The 19,928-nt window shown below is 49.5% G+C and overlaps 1 protein-coding gene across 3 annotated transcripts in view; it reads left to right on the top strand.

Moving 5' to 3' along the window:
• Positions 1 to 1,194: 1,194 nt before the first annotated feature.
• The window catches only part of TMEM184B (transmembrane protein 184B), a 62,792-nt gene continuing 44,058 nt past the window's right edge, over positions 1,195 to 19,928 (top strand). The window contains exon 1 of one of the 3 annotated variants that reach the window (XM_050917463.1): positions 1,195 to 1,211. The gene's annotated coding sequence lies outside the window, so the exon portion shown is untranslated. Of the gene's footprint in view, positions 1,212 to 17,623; positions 17,815 to 19,928 lie in introns of those variants that run through there. The other 2 variants (XM_050917455.1, XM_050917472.1) reach the window with 2 other exon arrangements.

Raw genomic sequence — 19,928 nt, forward strand, 5'->3', positions numbered from 1 at the left:
AAATGGAAATGTCTCACTCGGAGGTTGCAGGTTTTAATGTAATTGAAGTTTAGAGCAGTGTAATAAGTGCTAGTACATTTTACAGATGTTTAATTAAAATTACCTAGATGTCCATAGTATTCACCCACTGTGCAAAAGAGCTGAGAGAGCTCTGTGACAGTAAGGAGCTGCAGGCCAGCTGCTGCCATGAATTGGGTACCAATTTAAAATCACAAATAAATGCAGCCACAATATTTGCTTAGGGATCTATCATCCTTGTTAGAGGAATAGGTTGGAAATGGGTTTGTTTGCTCTCACCAGCAATAAAGCACAGCTAATCAGCTTTGGCTTTTGTCCTGCCCTTTGGTGGAAGGGAACAGCTGGGCTGGGTTTGGTTCTCTCTTTTAGTGGAACTTGCTGACAGTGTTAAAGGTGAAATGCAAAGAAATGTTTCCTCTTACTGTTTCTGTAAAGATGTAGGATTCCGCAGTGGGGTTCTTGTATCGCTCTTTGCTGGAAGGACCTTGGTCAGATCCTTGGAGGACGAGAATAGTGGTTGGCCCCTGGAGTGGAGCTGCCACTCCTAGCTGAGGGCAGAGCAGATGGTGAGTCTCTGGTTGTAGTCCGAGAGAGCTGTGGTTGCATTGCAGCCTCCTCACAATCTAGGTCCTCCCAATAATATCCCCAAGGTCCTCCAGCAAACAAGAAGGGAAGACCTGCTATTTCTAACTAAAAATTCACGTGTGCAGGGACATCAGGAGGAGCGGGGCTGAGTGGTGAGGCAGCCTTAATACATAATAAAGAAAAAGAATAAAGGGTAAAAACAATTGAAGGTGGCAGAGGAAGGCTAAGATGGCGAGACAGGCAAATTGTCTCCAATTTGTGTAGCAAAAAAAACTCCAGCACTCCCAAGCTGGGTCTATGCTGGTTATATACTATGTATGTATCTTGTGAACCTTGTAACCGATACTTGTAATCTCTTACAGCTCATGCCTGACCCCGGATATATAGTACCTTCCGTCTTAACTTGTGTTAATTTGATTTTAAACATTAGCTTTAATACATTTTTAAATTTATTAGGAACGTAGGGAACACCACATGAGACCAAACCAATGATCTTTCTAGTCCACTGGCCTGTCTCTGACTATGACAATGCAGATTGCTTCAGAGGAAAATTACTTCCAGTTTCAACACACCTAAAAGGGCAATGTTATATTGCTGAAGTGAAGGAGGTGAGTGTCTTCTTGACATCAAATGCTCATCAGTGTATGCCAAGGAATGGGTGGATTAATAGCCTGTGTAATTGCTATCCTGGCACGTGTCATTGCCAATGCTATTCTTAGTCAAAGAAACAACTAATCGTTGTTAGAATCTTACTTCAATAATTTCATGTGGTGGTGAGTTCCACAGGTTTATTATAGGCTACTAAGAAGTTCCATGAAGTAATTCTATTACTTAATGATGAGCATCTGAAGTGTGTGTGCGTGCGTGTATATACACACACACACACACACACACACACACACACACACACACACACACACACACACACACACACACACACACACCATTTACATCCTTTATAGAAATTTATATACACAGTCACATCCTTCCTGTTTGTGTATTTTGATGCCTGTGCTATACCAGTAATCCAGCTGGATTATTCTGGAAGTAAATCTTTATCAGACAGGGTGGGAAGGGAAAAGGCAGGATCTATATGCTAAGAGCTTGGGCATGAGGTATTGGAAATCCAGTCTCTTTGCAGAATCCCAAAACCCTTAACACACTTCCTAGACATTAAAACACACACATCTCAAAAGAATCCGTCATCTAGGTGATGCTTCATTCAGTTGCACATGCTATAACTAATGCTGATTTCAGACCATGAAGCTAAATATTCCTCTCCCAAAATCTGCAGGCCTAGCATCTTGTGCTCTGCGTGTTCCCTCTGCCTGTGATGCTGTAGTGTTTGGGAGACTGCTGCATTCTTGCTCTTGTGTTCAGCATGACTGAGTTTCTCTTAGGTATTCCTTGTACATTCCTTCTCTGGTTGGTGAATATGAAAAAATTATATATATAGGTGTGCGCACTGTCTTAAAGATCAGCTAGTTATGTGTGCATGGATTAGGGGGAGTATTTGGTTAGTGGGGAACCTATTGTCTCTTGAGAAACAGCTGTTTTTTATATATATAAAAATCGTAAGGAGTTCAAGTATCTCAAAATACTTTGTCAAAGGGAGAGAGAGATGAACAGAAATAGACAAGGGACCAAACATGTTTTCAGCAGGTGGAGGATGGTGGCTATATCTGGACAAGTTTGGACAAAATAGCTCTAGGGAAGGGTATGGTATTCTTCTAAGAAGTGCCTGTTTACTGCTGAATGGATTATGAAGGGCACCTTTTAAAATAGGAAGTGGTGAACTGTCTCTTTAAGTAGTGCTTGCCTGCTTTTGCAGGGAGAAAGGTACCAAGGTGTAGTCAAATAATAGGTTGGTTGGTTCTGGGGAGAGAGTGTTATTGGGGTAACTTCCTTTTATAGTGAAGCCACTGGTGACATCTGGATGCAAGGGGGAAATTAGGGGGATGTCCCTCTTAAGCAGCCGTGGTGGTCATCTGGATGCTCAGGGCATGAGGGGACACTGCCTCTTTAAAGATAAAACATACAAAAGTTGGGCTTGTACTTTATGAAATATTGACATTAGAAGGGTTTTTAATTTATTGATTGCTTGTTTTATATTAGAAATTCAGGTCCTGGTTAGCCTGGACGATTAACTTGACAGAAGTAGTGCAGTGATATTTTAGGAGTTAAAACAGCTATGATGAGAGGTAGGGAATCTTAGACTGCTTGAAATTCTTGGCATTTTTGTATTAACTTGTATCTAAATTAGGGCTGTCAAGCAATTTTTAAAAATTAATCTCGATTAATCGTCCTGTTTAAACAATAATAGAATACCATTTATTTAAATATTTTTGGATGTTTTCTACATTTTCAAATGTATCAATTTCAGTTACAACACAGAATACAAAGTGTACAGTGCTCACTTTATTTTTATTACAAATATTTGCACTATAAAAAACCCAAAAGAAAGTATTTTTAATTCACCTAATACAAGTACTGTAGTGCAATCTCTGTCATGAAAGTTTGAATTTACAAATGTAGAATTATGTACAAAAAATAACTGCATTCAAAACCAAAACAATGTAAAACTTTAGAGCTTACAAGTCCACTCAGTCCTACTTCTTGTTCAGCCAATCACTCAAACAAACAAGTTTGTTGACATTTGCAGGAGATAATGCTGCCCACTTCTTGTTTACAATGTCACCTGAAAGTGAGAACAGGCGTTCGCATGGCACTTTTGTAGCTGGCATTTCAAGGTATTTATGTGCCAGATATGCTAAACATTAGTATGCCCCTTCATGCTTCAGCCACCATTCCAAAGGACACTCTTTCATGCGGATGATACTCATTAAAAAAATAATGCATGAATTAAATTTGTGACTGAACTTCTTGGAGGAGAATTATATGTCTCCTCCTCTGTTTTACACACTTTGCTAGAACATTAAATATTTGGCAATCTCAGATGATGACCCAGCACATGTTGTTCGTTTTAAGAACACTTTCACTGCAGATTTGACAAAACACAAAGAAGGTACCAATATGAGACATCTAAAAACAGCTACAGTACTCCACCCAAGGTTTAAGAATCTGAAGTGCTGTCCAAAATCTGAGAGGAACTAGATATGGGACATGCTTTCCGAAGTCTTAACAGAACAACACTCAGATGTGGACACTACAGAACCCAGACCACCAAAAAACTAAACCAACCCTCTGCTGGTGGCATCTGACTCAGATGATGAAAATGAACATGCATCGGTCTGCACTGCTTTGGACCGTTATCAGCGTCCTCTGGAATGGTGATTGAAGCATGAAGGGACACATGACTCTTTAGCGCATGTGTCATGTAAATATCTTGTGATGCTGGGTACAACAGTGCCATGTGAACGCGTGTTCTCACTTTCAGGTGACAGTGTAAATAAGTAGGCAGCAGTATCTGTTGATGGAGGCATCCGATGGGTAGCAGCAAAGAAAGCCAAGGTATGGTAAATGGATTCTCAGTTCTAATGTTTCCTCTCTCTGCATCCTGTGCAGCTAGGCATGCAATGGCTGAGGAAGGCCACTTTGCCGTTATGTGTGGAGCATTACCAGGAGATCTCTCTCTAATATATATATTAGAAACTCATTTAATGGTAGTAACTAACAGTGTGAGGGAAGGAAGTTGTCAAAGGCTCAGCCCCTCTGGGATGGAATGAGGGGTCCTACGGCACATTCTGGGGGGAATGTCCACAGGTGCTCCAGGAAAAAACAGCCCAGACCACCTCCTACACTCATTATTTTCTTAAATGTGGGCCAATTCACCCCTATATTCACACTCTCTATACACCATTGTAATCGTTGTAGAAAATATGCTGTGAGAGGTATCTGAAGACTAATAACTTGCTGGTTAATAATATCATGGTGAAATGTATGTGGCAGCACTGTATGTAAAGTTATAGATATAAACACACTTCAGTCGTGATTTCAGTTTACCAGACAAGTCTGGGGAGGGGGTAAACCTGTTTTGCAGAGACAAATGACAAGCTGGTGCCTCTAGCCAGCTGTCATTGAAACTGATGTGCAATCACCTATCAAATGGTCAGTCGTTGGCAAGGAAGGGGGGCAGCAACAAACATCTGCATCTTCGCAAACAGCAGCGTGGAATCTTTCATCGCCTGACTCCTGGTCTCTAGCTCCACAGCAAGAATGAACTTTATCTAGGGGTAACCCTCAGAAAAATGCATTTCAGAGGGTGACTGAAGTTAAATGAGGGGTAAAACACTCCCAGTTCTTCTTCGAGTGATTGCTCATATCCATTCCAGTTAGGTGTGTGCGCCGCACGTGCACATTCGTTGGAAAACTTCTACCCTAGCAACTCAGTGGGCTGGCAGGTCGCCCCCTAGAGTGGCGCCGTCATGGTGCTCCATATATACCCCTGCCAGCCCACCCGCTCCTCTGTTCTTTCTTACCGCCCGTGTCGGTCGTTGGAACAGTGGAGCGCGGCTTAGCTGACCTCCACTTCCCTAGCTACTCGTAGTTCTCGTATATAGTTACACAGTTATAATCCTTTTATATATATATTTGTATAGTTATACGTTTTTTCTTTGCAAACATAGTTAGTTTAGTAATAGTTAGCGGGGTTCAGGAAGTAGCCCCTTCCCTGCACCCGGTGCCGGAGCCCATGCACGGCTCACCGGGTTTTAAAATGGGCACAGCCTGCCAGAAGCCGATGCCAAAGGGAGATATACACGACTCCTGTTTGAAGTGCCTCAGGGAATCACACTTGACAGCTAAGTGCCCCATTTGCAAGGCTTTTAAGCCGAGAACAAAAAGGAGCGGGACTTTCACTTACCCCTCCACCTTTGGCACCGAGCGATGATCAAGCGGCTGGCAGAAGCGCCTCCTCGGCACCGGACCCCGCCGGTACTGCCAAGGCCTTTTGGCACTGGCCGTCGCCGGCACCGAAGTCGACTTGGCACTGCTCCCTTCCTCCGAGGTCGAGAGAGCCTACAATTCCTGCTGGTGCCTGACGGCTCCCCGGCACGTGCCGTGGTTGAGCCCCCTGCTCCTGCTGCTTCCGTGCCACCTGCATCGCAGCCAGAGAGCTCGTCTAAGTCGGATTGCCCGGCACCGACACCTGCAGAGGCACCGACGACGTCGGCACCGTCGATCCCGGTCCCACAAGGGCCGTCGAATCCGGTGCCTGACGGCTCCCCGGCACACGCCATGGTTGAGCTTACTGCTCCTGCTGCTTCCGTGCCAACTGCACCACAGCCAGAGAGCTCGTCTAAGTCGGATCGCCCGGCACCAACATCTACCGAAGCTCTGACGACCTCGGTACCGTCGATCCCGGTCCCACGAGGGCCGTCGAATCCGGTGCCTGACAGCTCCCCAGTATGCACTGTGGTTGAGCCTGCTGTTCCCTCCACGCCGGAGACATTACCAACAGCGAGGGATCTCATTGCCATGATGGAGTCGATGCTGCCTGACCCCGGCACCGCCGGTGCGGGTAATACAGTCTCTTCATATGACCATCCTCTGTCAGCACAGCAGAGCGGCATCGTTCATGATCACGGTCCTGCAGACGCTCCAGGTCCCGTCGGCACACCCGACACCACTTGCAGTCCCGGTGCTGTTTTCCTCATCGGTACTGGTCGCACTCGCCGCACCGGTCGGTATCCCATTCGCTGACCCGCTACTATCGGCACCGTTCCAACTCCCGGCACCGCGACAGGTACCGTGACTCCCGTAGCCTCTCCCCGAGCCTCGAGATCTCAGTCGACCTCCCGGCACCGTTCTGGTTGCAGGTCTGAATCTCGTTCCAGGTACCGGTACGCCTCCCAGTGCCAGTCCCCGGTGCCGAGTTGGGCAAGGTCCGATAGAGTCAGAGACTCTGCCCATGCCTTTTTTTAGTACCTCCATGGCCATCCAGACACGCATCCGTGTCATCCCACATGCGCAGATCTTATGCTCAGGACCACGATTCTGATATGCCCCCCGACAACCTGAGGTGGAAGAGGTCCCAGAGGTAGAGGACCCGGTATGGGGCCCTCTAAGGGATACGACTACTCGTCTGTCCACTCTCCTCTCTGCTCACTAGTCTTTCAGTCTGTTAAGGAGAGGTATTGGCATGGCCAGCGGGCGCCAGCCCCGAAACCGAAGGAGGCTTGGCGAATGAACCTACTTGGCCGCCAGGTGTACTCTGCAGAGGCCCTGCAGCTCTGGGTAGCAAAGCAACAAGCCTTGCTTAGCTGCTATAATTATAGCACCTGGGTGAAGGTAGTTTAGTTTATGGAGTTTTTCCCTCAAAACTCCCGCCAAGAGTTCGCTGCCGTCTTGGAGGACGGGGGAAAAAGGTACCCAGAGCGTCCCTCCAGGCCTCGTTGGACGCAGCAGACTCAGCAGCCAGGACTCTGGTCTTTGGTGTCTCCATGAGGTGCATCTCATGGCTTCAGGTTTCAAACCTCCGGCCGGAGCTGCAGTATGCCATTCAAGATTTACCCTTTGTTGGTAAAGGCCTCTTTGCGGCAAAGACAGCCCCAGGCTGCGAAGCCTGATGGACAATAGGGTCCTAATGCGCTCTCTCAGCATGCATATGCCAGCGACCAAACGCAGGACTTTCTGTCCCCAGCCGCCATACTCTGTGCCTAGCCAGAGACAGGACTTTGGCAAACGGCGAGGCCAAGGTGGTCGCAGACGAACGTCAGGACCCCTAAAGAGCCAAGGTCAAGGTCCCTTGCAATTACCACTGGGACCAAAGACGAACCTTCCAAGGTGCGCCTGAGGGCGGTGTACCAATCACAGGCCGGGATCCCAATCCTGCTTTCTCCTGGCGTGGCCCCAGTTAATTTCAGATCGCTGGGTCCTGCTCACGGTGGAGCATAGGTACCACCTCTAATTTGTTCCAGCCCTGTCCCCCTTCAGGGACCCCTCTCACGAGCAATTCCTCGTACAAGAGGTGCAGACGCTGACTGACGAAAGGGGCAAGGGGGTCTACTCCCGTTATGCCCTAGTCCCCCACTCAAACAGAGGTCTCAGACCTTCCTAGTCCTGCACGGACTCAACCAGTTTAGGATAAAGTTGAAGTTCCGCATGGTATCCCTGGGAACCATTATCCCGTCCTCGCCTCCTGGGGGCTACTATGCCGCCCTCGATATGAAGGACGCGTACTTTTGCAACGCCATCTTCCCTCCGCACAGGAGATACCTCCGCTTTCTAGCCAACCGTCAGTACTTCTGGTTTATGGCCATAGTCGCCGCCTACCTTCGCTGATGTCGGATATGCATTTTTCTGTATCTGGACGATTCGCTTATCCGAGGAGACTCCGAGACACAAACCACTCAGCACGTGGGCATCGTCACGGTCTTATTCACAGGTCTAGGCCTGATGATTACTATAGAGCAATCCACTCTGGTTCCCACGCAGAGGTTGGACTTCCTAGGGGCTATCCTGGTCTCCGACCTAGCCGGAGCCTGCTTATCACAACTGCGGTTTTAGGCGATGGCAACAATCATCCGAGGTCCGCAGACTTTCCCAACGACCTCGGCTCGCACTTGTCTCAGTCTCCTGGGTCCATGGCTGCCCGCAAGTTTGTAACCAAACACGCCAAGCTCCGCCTCCGTCCTCTCCAAGTCCGGCTCACCTCGGCGTACCACCCGGACAGGGAGCCAATGGTCATGGTAGTCACCGTTCCCTCGAGCACCTTAGGCTCCCTAGAGTGGTGGCTAACTCCCTCCCTGGTGTGGGCAGGGATGCGGTTCCATCCGCCCCAGCCCTCACTGCCCCTGACAGCGGATGCGTCATCTCTCTGCTCGAGTGCTCATGGTCACCTCCGAGCTTAAGGCCTTTGGTCTTCTCGGGAGCTGGCATTCCACATCAATGCCCCAAAAATGAGAGTAGTCCGCCTGGCGTGCCAGGGGTTCCAGCGGCAGCTGCGAGGCCATGGTATCTCGGTGTTTACAGCCAACACAACGGCCATGTGCTTCATAAATAACCAGGGAGGGACATGGTCCTCCCCCCCTTTTGTCAGGAGGCCATCCATTTCTGGGACTTTTGCATGGCCCACTCGATGGAGCTGGTGACGTCCTTTCTCCCAGGCGTTCGGAACGCCTTGGCGCTTTGACTCAGCAGGTCTTTCCTGTCTTACGAGTGGTCACTCTGCCCCATGTGAGGCGTTCTGCTTTCCAGAAGTGGAGATTTTTCCTCACATAGACCTGTTCGCTCACCGCGAGAGCAGAAAATGCCAGATGTTCTGCTCCTTCCAAGGTCTCTCCTCGGGATCGATCTTGGACGCATTCCTGATGCCGTGGAAAGGCCAACTCCTTTATGCCTTCCCACTGTTCCCACTGGTTCATTAGGTCCTACTCAAACTCCGCAGGGGCAGAGCGCGCATCATCATGATCACTCCAGCGTGGTCCAGGCAGCACGGATATACCACGTTGCTCGGCCTGTCAATAACCGACCCAATTACCCTGCCACCCCACCCAGACCTCATCACTCAGGGCCACGACAGGCTTCGTCACCCGGTCCTGCAGCCTCTTCTCCTCACGGTGTGGCTGCTGCGTAACTGAGCCAGGGTGACAGGAAGCCTTCCACCTGGTCAACGTACCAGGCCGAGTGGAAGCGTTTCTTCTACAGGTGCAATACGCTCGATCTTGCTCCTACTGAGGTCTCGATCCCCTCTATTTGGCCTGCCTCTGGCCTTCAGCGGCAGGACCTGGCGGTATCATCGCTGAGGGTACACTCGGCAGCCATCTCTACCTTCCAGCCAGGCTAAGGTGGACGTTCCGTGTTCTCACACTCTATGGGTTCGAGGTCCCTCAAGGGCTTGGAGCGCTTGCACCCTCGGGTGCGCCACCCAGCCCCAACCTGGGACCTCAACCTAGTTTTAACCAGACTTATGTCTCCCCCATTCGAGCCGTTCACGACCGGCCCTCTGCTATACCTGTCTTGGACGACAACTTTCCTCGTAGCTGTTACATCGGCCAGACGAGTCTCCGAGCTCAGACCTCTTACGGTGGTTCTGCCGTACACTAGGTTTCACAAAGACAAGATGCAGTTATGACCGCACCCGGCTTTCCTCCCTAAGGTGGTTTCGGCCTTTCATGTTACCCACAGCTCAACGCAATGGGCGCAACAATTGCACTCCCTGGACATCTGTAGAGTGCTCGCATTTATATTGCGCTGACAGAACCATTTCATAAGGTGCCCCAGCTCTGTCACGGTAGCAGACCAAAGGGAAGGCTTGCTTGTTTTCCTCTTAGAGGATCTCATCTTGGGTGATGGCGTACATCCGCACTTGTTATGATTTGGCTCATATTTCCGCAAGCCACATCACCGTGCATTCTACCAGGGCTCAGGCTTCATCTGCCGCCTTGCTGGCTCGTGTTCCTACCCACGAGATCTGTCGCGCAGCTCCATTGGGCCACGGTCCATACCTTTGCTTCGCAGTATGCCCTGGTTCAACAGTCAAGAGATGCTGTAGCCTCTGGCTCAGCAGTTTTCATTCTGCCACATTTCACTCCGACCCCACCGCCTATGTAAGGCTTGGGATTCACCTAACTGGAATGGATATGAGCAATCACTCGAAGAAGAAAAGACGGTTACTCACCTTTGTAACTGTTGTTCTTCGAGATGTGTTGCTCATATCCATTCCACACCCACCCTCCTTCCCCACTGTCAGAGTAGCCGGCAAGAAGGAACTGAGGAGCGGGTGGGCCGGCAGGGGTATATATCGAGCACCATGACGGTGCCACTCTAGAGGGCGACCTGCCGGCCCACTGAGTTGCTAGGGTAGAAGTTTTCCGACGAATGTGCACGCGCGGCGCACACACCTAACTGGAATGGATATGAGCAACACATCTCGAAGAACAACAGTTACAAAGGTGAGTAACCGTCTTTTATGTCTCCCTAGCCATCTCTCTATTTCCTTTACCTAAGAAGAGCATGGGCTATGGGAGTTGAAACTTGATCAGTAATATTGCTGGAAATCTGTGGCAGGAATTTTATCTTGGAAAAAGTCTAGTTTAAGTATTTAGCACTTAACTCTCTTTTTCTCTTTAATTCCTTATATTTGTATTCACTTAAAATCTATTTCTTTGTAGATAAATATACGTGTTTTAGTCTTGAATCAAAATTAATCCAGTGTTGTGAACTGTGTGGGTAACTCCATTTAGGGTAACAGACTGTTGTATATTGACTCCGTTAGGGGTAACAGATCTAATATATCCAGACTGTCCAGGAGAGGGCTGGGGAAAATCCAGTAGTGGGAGTACGTTGAAATAACCCTGCAACCAAGGTGGCTGGAAACCTGTATGTGACTGGTGGTTTGCAGATAGGCTGCTGGGATCAGGGCTGCTGGCCCTAGGGTGACCAGGTGTCTGGTGTTGGACTAGAACACCCCATTGAAAAGGAATCCTGATGGCTCTGGTCAGCACTGCTGACCAGGCCACTGAATGTCCAATTCATGGTGCCACAACAGGACTGGCAGGCTCCCTACTAGTGCTGTGCCATGGCTCCCAGGTCCGGAAGCAGCTGGCATGTCTGGCTCCTAGCCTTAGGGACTGCCGGGGGCCCGCATGCTGCCTTGCCCTCAGGCGCAGCTCCCATTGTCTGGGTCAGGGCAAGGGAGGAACTAGCGCCAGTTGCGAGCACACAGCAGGCAGCTATTGAGAGGTCGTGTGGAATGTGCATCTCCCACTGCTGCCCAGCCCTCTTCTCCTCATGCTCCTCGTGGGGCTGGGCTCGAGCTGCGGGGCACACCCTGCTGTGAACCGCAGTCTGTTGCCCCATCGCCAGCACCCAGTAGTTGGAGGTATGTGTATCCCTGTCTCTGAGTGCTGGTAATGGGGCTGCACCCCATCCCCCTCACTGCATCCCTCCCTGTCCCAAACCCGCCATGCACTCCCATCCCTCCTGTCATTGCATCCCTTGCTGTCCCACCCCCTGCCCTTCCATCCCCCATCATTGTATCCATCCCATCCTGCCCCCCACACCTTACAGCACTCCCCCACACATCCTCTGCACCCCATTCACCTCCATACACTGCTGCACTCCCATTATGTCCCTATACACCCCTGTGCCAACCCACATCCTCATGCACCTGTAGCCTTTTGCATCCCCCAGCATCCTCATTTACTCCCCACATCCTCACCCTGCTCTTGTCCTTAGCTTCTCTTCCTCCCCATCCTCTCCCCTCCAGCCCACCTCTTCTCCCTTCCTGGCTGGGTGATGTAGGCAGCCCCTTGAAAAAGTGTATGAAAAAAATGTGTGCAGGCAAATGTGTGCATACATGTATGTGTGTAAGAGATTGGGCCATCCTTAGGCATATGCAACATACGCAGCTGCCTAGGGCGCCATGAAATTTGGGGCACCAAATTGCCCCAAATTTCATGGTGCCCTAGGCAGTTGCGTGCTGCATACGCAACAGCACCAGCCCCGGTGACCAGCCCTACCCCTCGGCCGCCCCCCCCCCACGAACCCTAGTTGGGGTGGGTCCCTGGACAACTCCCTCAGCCCTGCATCTTCCCCTTCCACCAGAGGTGTAGCGAGCGCCCTCCATACCCTCCGACTGGAGGGGACCCCGCAAGGAAGGGGGCCCCTAAAAGTGGCAAAAAAAATGTAAGGTATAACTAGGTAAGTGACATTTATTGACGCTATTGCACAATCCATGTCGGTTTTACTGACAAAACCGTGAAGTCATAATGCTATTGGCTACATCAGTTGTCTGTCGGTCAGTTTCGAATTTTAGTTGGACCCATTCAAAGAATGTGTATTTGAGTTCATAATGGCGGTCGGCGGATAAATGTTATTAATTTAGTTGTTTAGTTTTTTATCATTTCCAACGCAGAAGCGTGCTTTGTGATGTCTAAGAGAATGTATAAGAGCGGAGCTAGTAAACGAAAGGCAGCAAAAGATGCCGAGAAGGAACTTGAGAAAATTCCAAAGTTGTCAACATGTTTTGCGCTGCAATCCAACGTACAGGTACAGGCACATGAAACAGACAGCGCTAGCAGCGACAAATCGTATCCAGAAGTGCTTCAAGTGAGGTCGAAGGTGAAGCCAGTTGTTCTACCAAACAAACTGTGACAGATATTCCAGCTGCTGCCAGGAAAGAAGTATCTGAATCTGAACCACTGACTGATGATCCAGGAGACTGGCCGTCTATAATATCGGACAGGCAGGTGTGTGACATTGTTGCACGTGGCCCACCGCAGCAGAATGAAAGTTAAGAATTTCCATTTAACGAGGAAAGACGGAGGTTCACAAGTACTCATTTCTATCGAACCATGGCAAATGGCGAGAAAATAAGACGTTCATGGTTAATGTACTCAGTTCAGAAAGATGCCATTTTTTGTTTTTGTTGTAAATTATTTGGCACTGGCGACATACCACTACGTCGTGGAACATCTGCTTGGAAAGCACTGTCAAAAAGACTTCAGCAGCATGAAACAAGCAAAGGTCATCGAGACTGTATGGTGAAATGGTTTGACCTTTGGTCAGGCATAGTAAACCGTACATCTATTGACCAACTCGAATTGCAGGCTTTTCTGAAAGAGAGATTTCTGGAGAAATGTTGTCAAACGCATGGTTGATGTGGTTTATTTTCTTGTCCGAAAGAAACTTGGCATTTCGAGGAAGTAATGAAAAGCTCGGTGATCCTTCGAATAAGAAGAGAATGTTTGATTACGAATGTGCTGATGATTCGAGTCGTCTTTCTGCTGAAGAAAAATTCAAATTGCAGTTCTTTCTTCTTCTCACTGATCAGGCCATATCTTCTGTTTCATCGTGATTTGACCAACTCGTGGAGTGGTATAAGTTGTTTGGATTTCTGTAGAACGCTAAAAGCCTGAAGCAGTGTCACAGAGAAAATGAACTGGAGAATCACAGCAAAAATTTTAAAAGAAAAATGGGAGACATTGATGCCAACGAACTCATAATGGAATTGAATTGTTTTATTTATATAATCAAGAAAGAGAGAGGACTTGTCACGGCAAACAATTTTTTAACGTACATATACAAGAACAGCCTTCAGGAGATATATCCGAATCTTTGCATTTGCATCAGAGTTCTTCTGACCACACCAGTGACTGTCGCTGGTGCTGAAAGGAGCTTCAGCAGAATGAAACTGATCAAGAATATCCTGCGCTCAACCATGACAGATGACAGGCTTTCTGCGCTTGCAGTTATCTCAATCGAAAGCAAGATTGCCAGGTCTCTGGACTATGACGCATTGATAAACCAATTTGCAGAGAACAAGGCTCGAAAGAAGCGCTTTGCGTAAATACGGAATACATGTACACTGTAGGCCTATGTATACATAATATGAACCCTGTATATTGTATAAAATAAATACCGCATTCCAGTTTCTGCATTGTAAGGGGCCCCGGACATATGTTCGGAGGGGGCCACGTTCTTTGTTGCTACGGCCCTGCCTTCCACCCTGACCTGCCCTTGGCCCGCCCCAATTCCGGCTCATCCCCAGTGACCCCACCCTCACCAGCAGCGGCGGGAAGTGGCGCAACCCGGCCCCAGCCCACTCTACTCTGCCAGCTCCCAGCCCAGGAGTGCCGCTTCCCTCCGCCGGTGAGTGCGGGGAAAGACTCGCTCCCCGCATTCACCGCTGGCAGGAAGCGGAGAGACGCAGCCCCAGTCTGCTCCATTTCCCTTGCCCCAGCCCCAGCCATGTTGGTCGGGTTGGGGAAAGGACCACCCCCAGCTCTCACCGGCAGCGGGAAGCGGAGCGCCACGGCTGGGAGCTGATGGAGTAGAGCGGGCCGGGGCCGGGCTGCTCCGCTTCCCGCCACTGCCGGTGAGTGCGGGAGATTCCTTCCCCCAAACCCCCTCCCTGGAGTGACATGGCTGGACCTGGGGTGAGGGAAGCAGAGCAGGCTGCTCCTGGACCCCCGCTAATCCTCTGGGCCTGTGGGGCCCCAAAACTGCCTCCCCCCTATAGCTCCTGTCTCCCAGACTGGGGGTTGGGAGGCCTGGGGCTGCATAGGGCACCCAAATGGCTAGGGACGGCCCTGGTAAGAGACTTTGTGTAGGAAGGTGCCGTTGTCATCATGAACAGGTCTGACTACCAAAAGGAGGCCGCCAGACAACTCTCCAATACCAAATTCTACAGGCCACTTCCCTCAGATCCCACTGAGGAATACACTAAGAAACTACAGCATCTACTCAGGACATTCCCTACACTAACACCAGAAGAAATCAACATACCCCTAGAGCCCCGACCAGGGTTATTCTATCTACTACCCAAGACCCACAAACCCGGAAATCCTGGACGCCCCATCATCTCAGGCATTGGCACTCTCACTGAAGGACTGTCTGGATATATGGACTCTCTACTCAGACCCTATGCCACTAGCACTCCCAGCTATCTCCGTGACACCATTGATTTCCTGAGGAAACTACAATGCATTGATCACCTCCCAGAAAACACCATCCTAGCCACCATGGACGTAGAGGCTCTCTACACAAACATCCCACAAAATAAGTGATGGTCACATTAACACCACCCTATATCGAAAACCTACCGACCGCTATGCGTACCTTCATGCCTCTAGCTTCCATCCCAGACACATCACATGATCCATTGTCTACAGCCAAGCACTGAGGTACAACCGCATCTGCTCTAACCCCTCAGACAGAGACCAACACCTACAAAATCTCCACCAAGCATTCTCTAAACTACAATACCCGCACGAGGAAATAAGGAAACAGATCAACAGAGCCAGATGTGTACCCAGAAGCCTCCAACTGCAAGACAAACCCAAGAAGGAAATCAACAGGACTCCACTGGCCATCACATACAGCCCCCAGCTAAAACCCCTCCAACGCATCATCAAGGATCTACAACCCATCCTGGACAATGATCCCACACTTTCACAGGCCTTGGGTGGCAGGCCAGTCCTTGCCCACAGACAACCTGCCAACCTGAAACATATTCTCGCCAGTAACTGCACACCGCACCATAATAACTCTAGGTCAGGAACCAATCCATGCAACAAACCTCGATGCCAACTCTGCCCACATATCTACACCAGCGACACCATCACAGGACCTAACCAGATCAGCCACACCATCACTGGTTCATTCACCTGCACATCCACCAATGTAATATACGTCATCATATGCCAGCAATGCCCCTCTGCTATGTACATCGGCCAAACTGGACAGTCTCTACGGAAAAGGATAAATTGACACAAATCAGACATTAGGAATGGCAATATACAAAAACCTGTAGGAGAGCACTTCAGCCTCCCTGGCCACACTATAGCAGACCTTAAGGTGGCCATCCTGCTGCAAAAAAGCTTCAGGACCAGACTTCAAAGAGAAACTGCTGAGCTTCAGTTCATCTGCAAATTTGACACCATCAGCTCAGGATTGAACAAAGACTGTGAATGGCTTGCCAACTACAGAACCAGTTTCTCCTCCCTTGGTTTTCACACCTCAGCTGCTAGAACAGGGCCTCATCCTCCCTGATTGAACTAATCTCATTATCTCTAGCTTGCTTGCTAGCATATATATACCTGCCCCTGGAAATTTCCACTACATGCATCTGAGGAAGTGGGTATTCACCCACGAAAGCTCATGCTCCAAAACGTCTGTTAGTCTATAAGGTGCCACAGGCTTCTTTGCTGCTTTTACAGATCCAGACTAACACGGCAACCCCTCTGATATTTGTGTAGGGAGATGTATGTGTGTATACCTGTGTGAATAAAATTTGCTGACTTTTATTCCTTTTGCTGGCTTGCACACAAAAAATGGATGACATAAAATGTGTGTGTTCCTTTCATAACAAATTTTTAAAAGAGTAGGGAACTCTAAAAGAAATGTATTATTTCTTAAAGTGAATGTTGCTGACTAGTAATTGCAGAAGAGCCAATGTAGCCTACCTTTTTTCCCCACCTTTGTCTAGCCACATTATAAACTCTTTGTTAGAAACTCTCTCCTTTAATGTGGAGCCTTGATCTTAGTTGGGGTCTCTAGGCACTAAACTAAACAACAAGTGTAATAATAAAGAATGTGGAAGTATCTGTGTTAGTGCATGCTAGATGCATGCATATGAATACATGTGTGTATCTGCATGTAGGTGTGGGAGTCAGTTCTACAGCTTTATTTCGAGAGGTATGTGAACAAGTGGGCGTTGCTGTAGCTGTGCTCTGTGGGTTTGTGTTTGGGCTTTGGCCGTGGGTCTTTTATAGACCCATGGCAGATGTGATAATGTGTAGTCCTAATTCCACACACAGAATTGCAATAACTTTAGTGAACAAAACCCACGGTGCTGGTTATGAAAAATGGGAAGAGGGGAGAGAACGAATCATAAAAACCTTTGTGAAAAAAAATTTTTTTTAAAGGACCCTTTTTGACTATTTTGCTGACAGCTCTGGCATCCTGTAACAAATCAAACCTAAACTTAGCATAATACATCTGTTAACATAATAAATATCCCTTGGTGAAAATAAGCGCCTGCTAGAAGGTGGGGGAGAGCAAGCAACAGAGGGAGGGGGAATTCGGGGGGGGGGCATCAAACAGGGGTGGGGCCTCAGGGAAGGGATGGGGCAGTGGGCAGGGCAAAGGTGTTTGGTTTTCTGGAATTAGAAAGTTGGCAGCCGTAGCTGGACCAGGCTGTGGCTGTAGCTGGAGGCTCAGGGAGTGATCTGCAGCCTGTTTGTGAGGAGCCCTGGTGGGAGCTCCAGCAGCAAAGCATGGCGAGGCTCCCCTGGGTGGCAGGCTAGGGGTGACATGGCCTAGCTGCGCATGGGTCGGGGTTGAACGCTGCAATAAATAAAGGTGGAGTCCTGTGAATGTGAATACAAACCCTTCCTGCCTCCGTTTCACCACCCTCAGGGTGGGTGGGAAGGCAGGGGTAGTGCAGGGAAAGGGGGCGCTACCCCTTTAAGAGCTCCGGGGTAGGGCGGGGGGAAGAGAGCGAGGGAAAGAGGCGCTGCCCCTTTAAGAGCGCAGTGGTTATGTCATCCTTTCGCTCCTCCTCCCCGGCTGGGCGGGGTCTCGCGGTCTCTCTGCGCTTGCGCCGCGTTGACTCCCCAAGAGACCCGGCTCACCCTGTTCGCGGATCGCGGCGCAGACACAGACACGGGCAGCGCCGGGAGCAGCCGGGGACCCACCGGGGGCGCGCGGCCGCGGCATGGGCTCGTGAGGGCCCCGCCCCTCCCCTCCCCTCCCCTGAGCGAGCGGGACAGAGCGGCCCCGGGGGGAGCCCGGCCCCGCCGCACGGTGAGACTGGGGGCTGCGGGCGGGACGCGGCGCGGGCGGGCGGGCACGGGGCTGGCACAGCTCGATGGCGCTGGCTGGTACGGCACGGCGGTGCTGGCTGGCACAGAGCAGTGGTGCTGGCTGGCACGATATGGCACTGGATAGCATGGTGCTGGCTGGCACAGAGCAGTGGTAGTGGTTGGCACAGAGCAGTGGTGCTGGCTGGCACGATATGGCACGATGGCACAAGCTGGTGTGGCACTGGTATGGCACAAGCTGGTGTGGCACTGGTATGGCACAAGCTGGTGCTGGCTGCCACAGAGCGATGGTAGTGGTTAGCACGGTGCAGTGATGCTGGCTGGCACTGAACAGCCCAGTGCATGGTGGTGCTGGCTGGCATGGTATGGCACTGGATAGCATGGTGCTGGCTGGGTGCTACGCTGTGGCATGGTGCTACGCGGTATAGTATAGTACTGATTGGTGTGGTGCTGGATGGCACGGTGTGGTGATGGGTTCTATGGCATGGTAGTTATTGGCACAGTGTTGAGTGGCACAATATGGTACTGGCTTGTAAGCTGCTGGGTAGTACAGTGGGCACTGATTGGCACAGTGCAGTGGTGCTGGGTGGCATAGCATGGTGTGCTGTATAGTACTGACTGGCTTGGTGCTGGGTGGCATGATGTGTTGCTCGATAGCACGGTGCAGGATGGTATGGTACAGAATGGTATGTGTGATGTGCTGTGTGGCATGATGTGATGCTGGACACTAAGGGGCTTGGCGGTGTGATGTGGTGCTGGGGGGTACAGTGTGGTACTGATTGGTATAGCGCAGGGTGCTGAGTTGCGAAATGTGATGCTGGATACTACGGATGCTGGCTGGCTGGCACAGTGTGTGGTACTGGGTTGGCCCTGAGTGGTAGGGTTGGCTCATGGGGTCAGGTGACCCGTGGCGGGGTGACACTGAATTACATAGCATGGTGCTGTGTGGCACAGCTTGGTTCTGAATTGCACTGAGTGGTATATAGAGGTACAGGGCAGCGTGGCATGATAATGCTGAGTGGTGTGTGGAACACGATGTAAACTGTATTATTAGTCAGGTCTATGTTTATCTATGAGTTGTAGATTTAGAAGGTGTGTATTTAGAACAATAAGAGGGCTGTGTATGTGCAGTAAGTATGTAACGGTGTGATGTGTGCTTGTGACATATGGGAGTGATATACGATGTGACAGACACTATGAATTGTATATGTGCTATCTGATGTATAGCATGCAGCCAGAGAAACGGTAGTATGGACCTATGGTAATGGTACTCATATTGCCTGTTTAAATTAACCAATCTAGTGGAGCACTACTGTGTTCTTAGAGGACTTCGGTTGCTATGTAAGATGAAATTCAGTGCTGGCAGATGCAAGGTGATGTACTTTGGAAGGAATAATTTGAAAAACTCATGGGTTAACTGTAACTCAGGAAAAGGACCTGAGCATTGTGGACAGCTTCATAAAAACTTCTAGTCTGTATGCAGCAAAACAGGTGTGGGAAGAAGGGGAGCTGGGATAACTAAGAAAAACATTGAAAATGTAGTGCTGGTATAAATCCATATATGTAATCATATGGAATACTAACAAAAGGACACAGTAAAAACAGAAGAGGCTCAGAGAGGAGCAATGCAAATGATGTGTGTGGAGCTGGCTGGAAAAATCAAAACACTCTGTGGAGATGATTCAGTTTCACCAAATTTTCTGCCAGTCGGCCTGTCCAGCTTCTCTGCAACTTGCCTAGGAGTGTGGGGAGCCTGGGCTTTCCAGGGTCTGTGGCGCTGGAGCTGCCTGCCACACAGACTGCTGCAGGGCTGGGATTTCTTTCCTTTTTGCAGAGAATTTTGAAATTTTTGGTTCCTAATCAGAATGAAATCAAATTTCAAGATACCAGTCCTCTGTGAAATGGAATTACCTTTCTGTACCCAGTTCTTTGTTGTTGGTTTAGTAAAGCACTTTACTAGCTATGCTCATCTTAAACCAATGGCCTTTTGAGTTCTGTGATTGGGGTCTTATTCTTTCATTTCATGTCCTCATTTTAAATAGTTTATATTTGCACTGATGGATATGGAGATGGGCCCCTTTCTTTACCTGCATGCTC

The sequence above is a fragment of the Gopherus flavomarginatus genome, chromosome 1 (assembly GCF_025201925.1).
Source record: "Gopherus flavomarginatus isolate rGopFla2 chromosome 1, rGopFla2.mat.asm, whole genome shotgun sequence".
Taxonomy (NCBI): domain Eukaryota; kingdom Metazoa; phylum Chordata; order Testudines; family Testudinidae; genus Gopherus; species Gopherus flavomarginatus.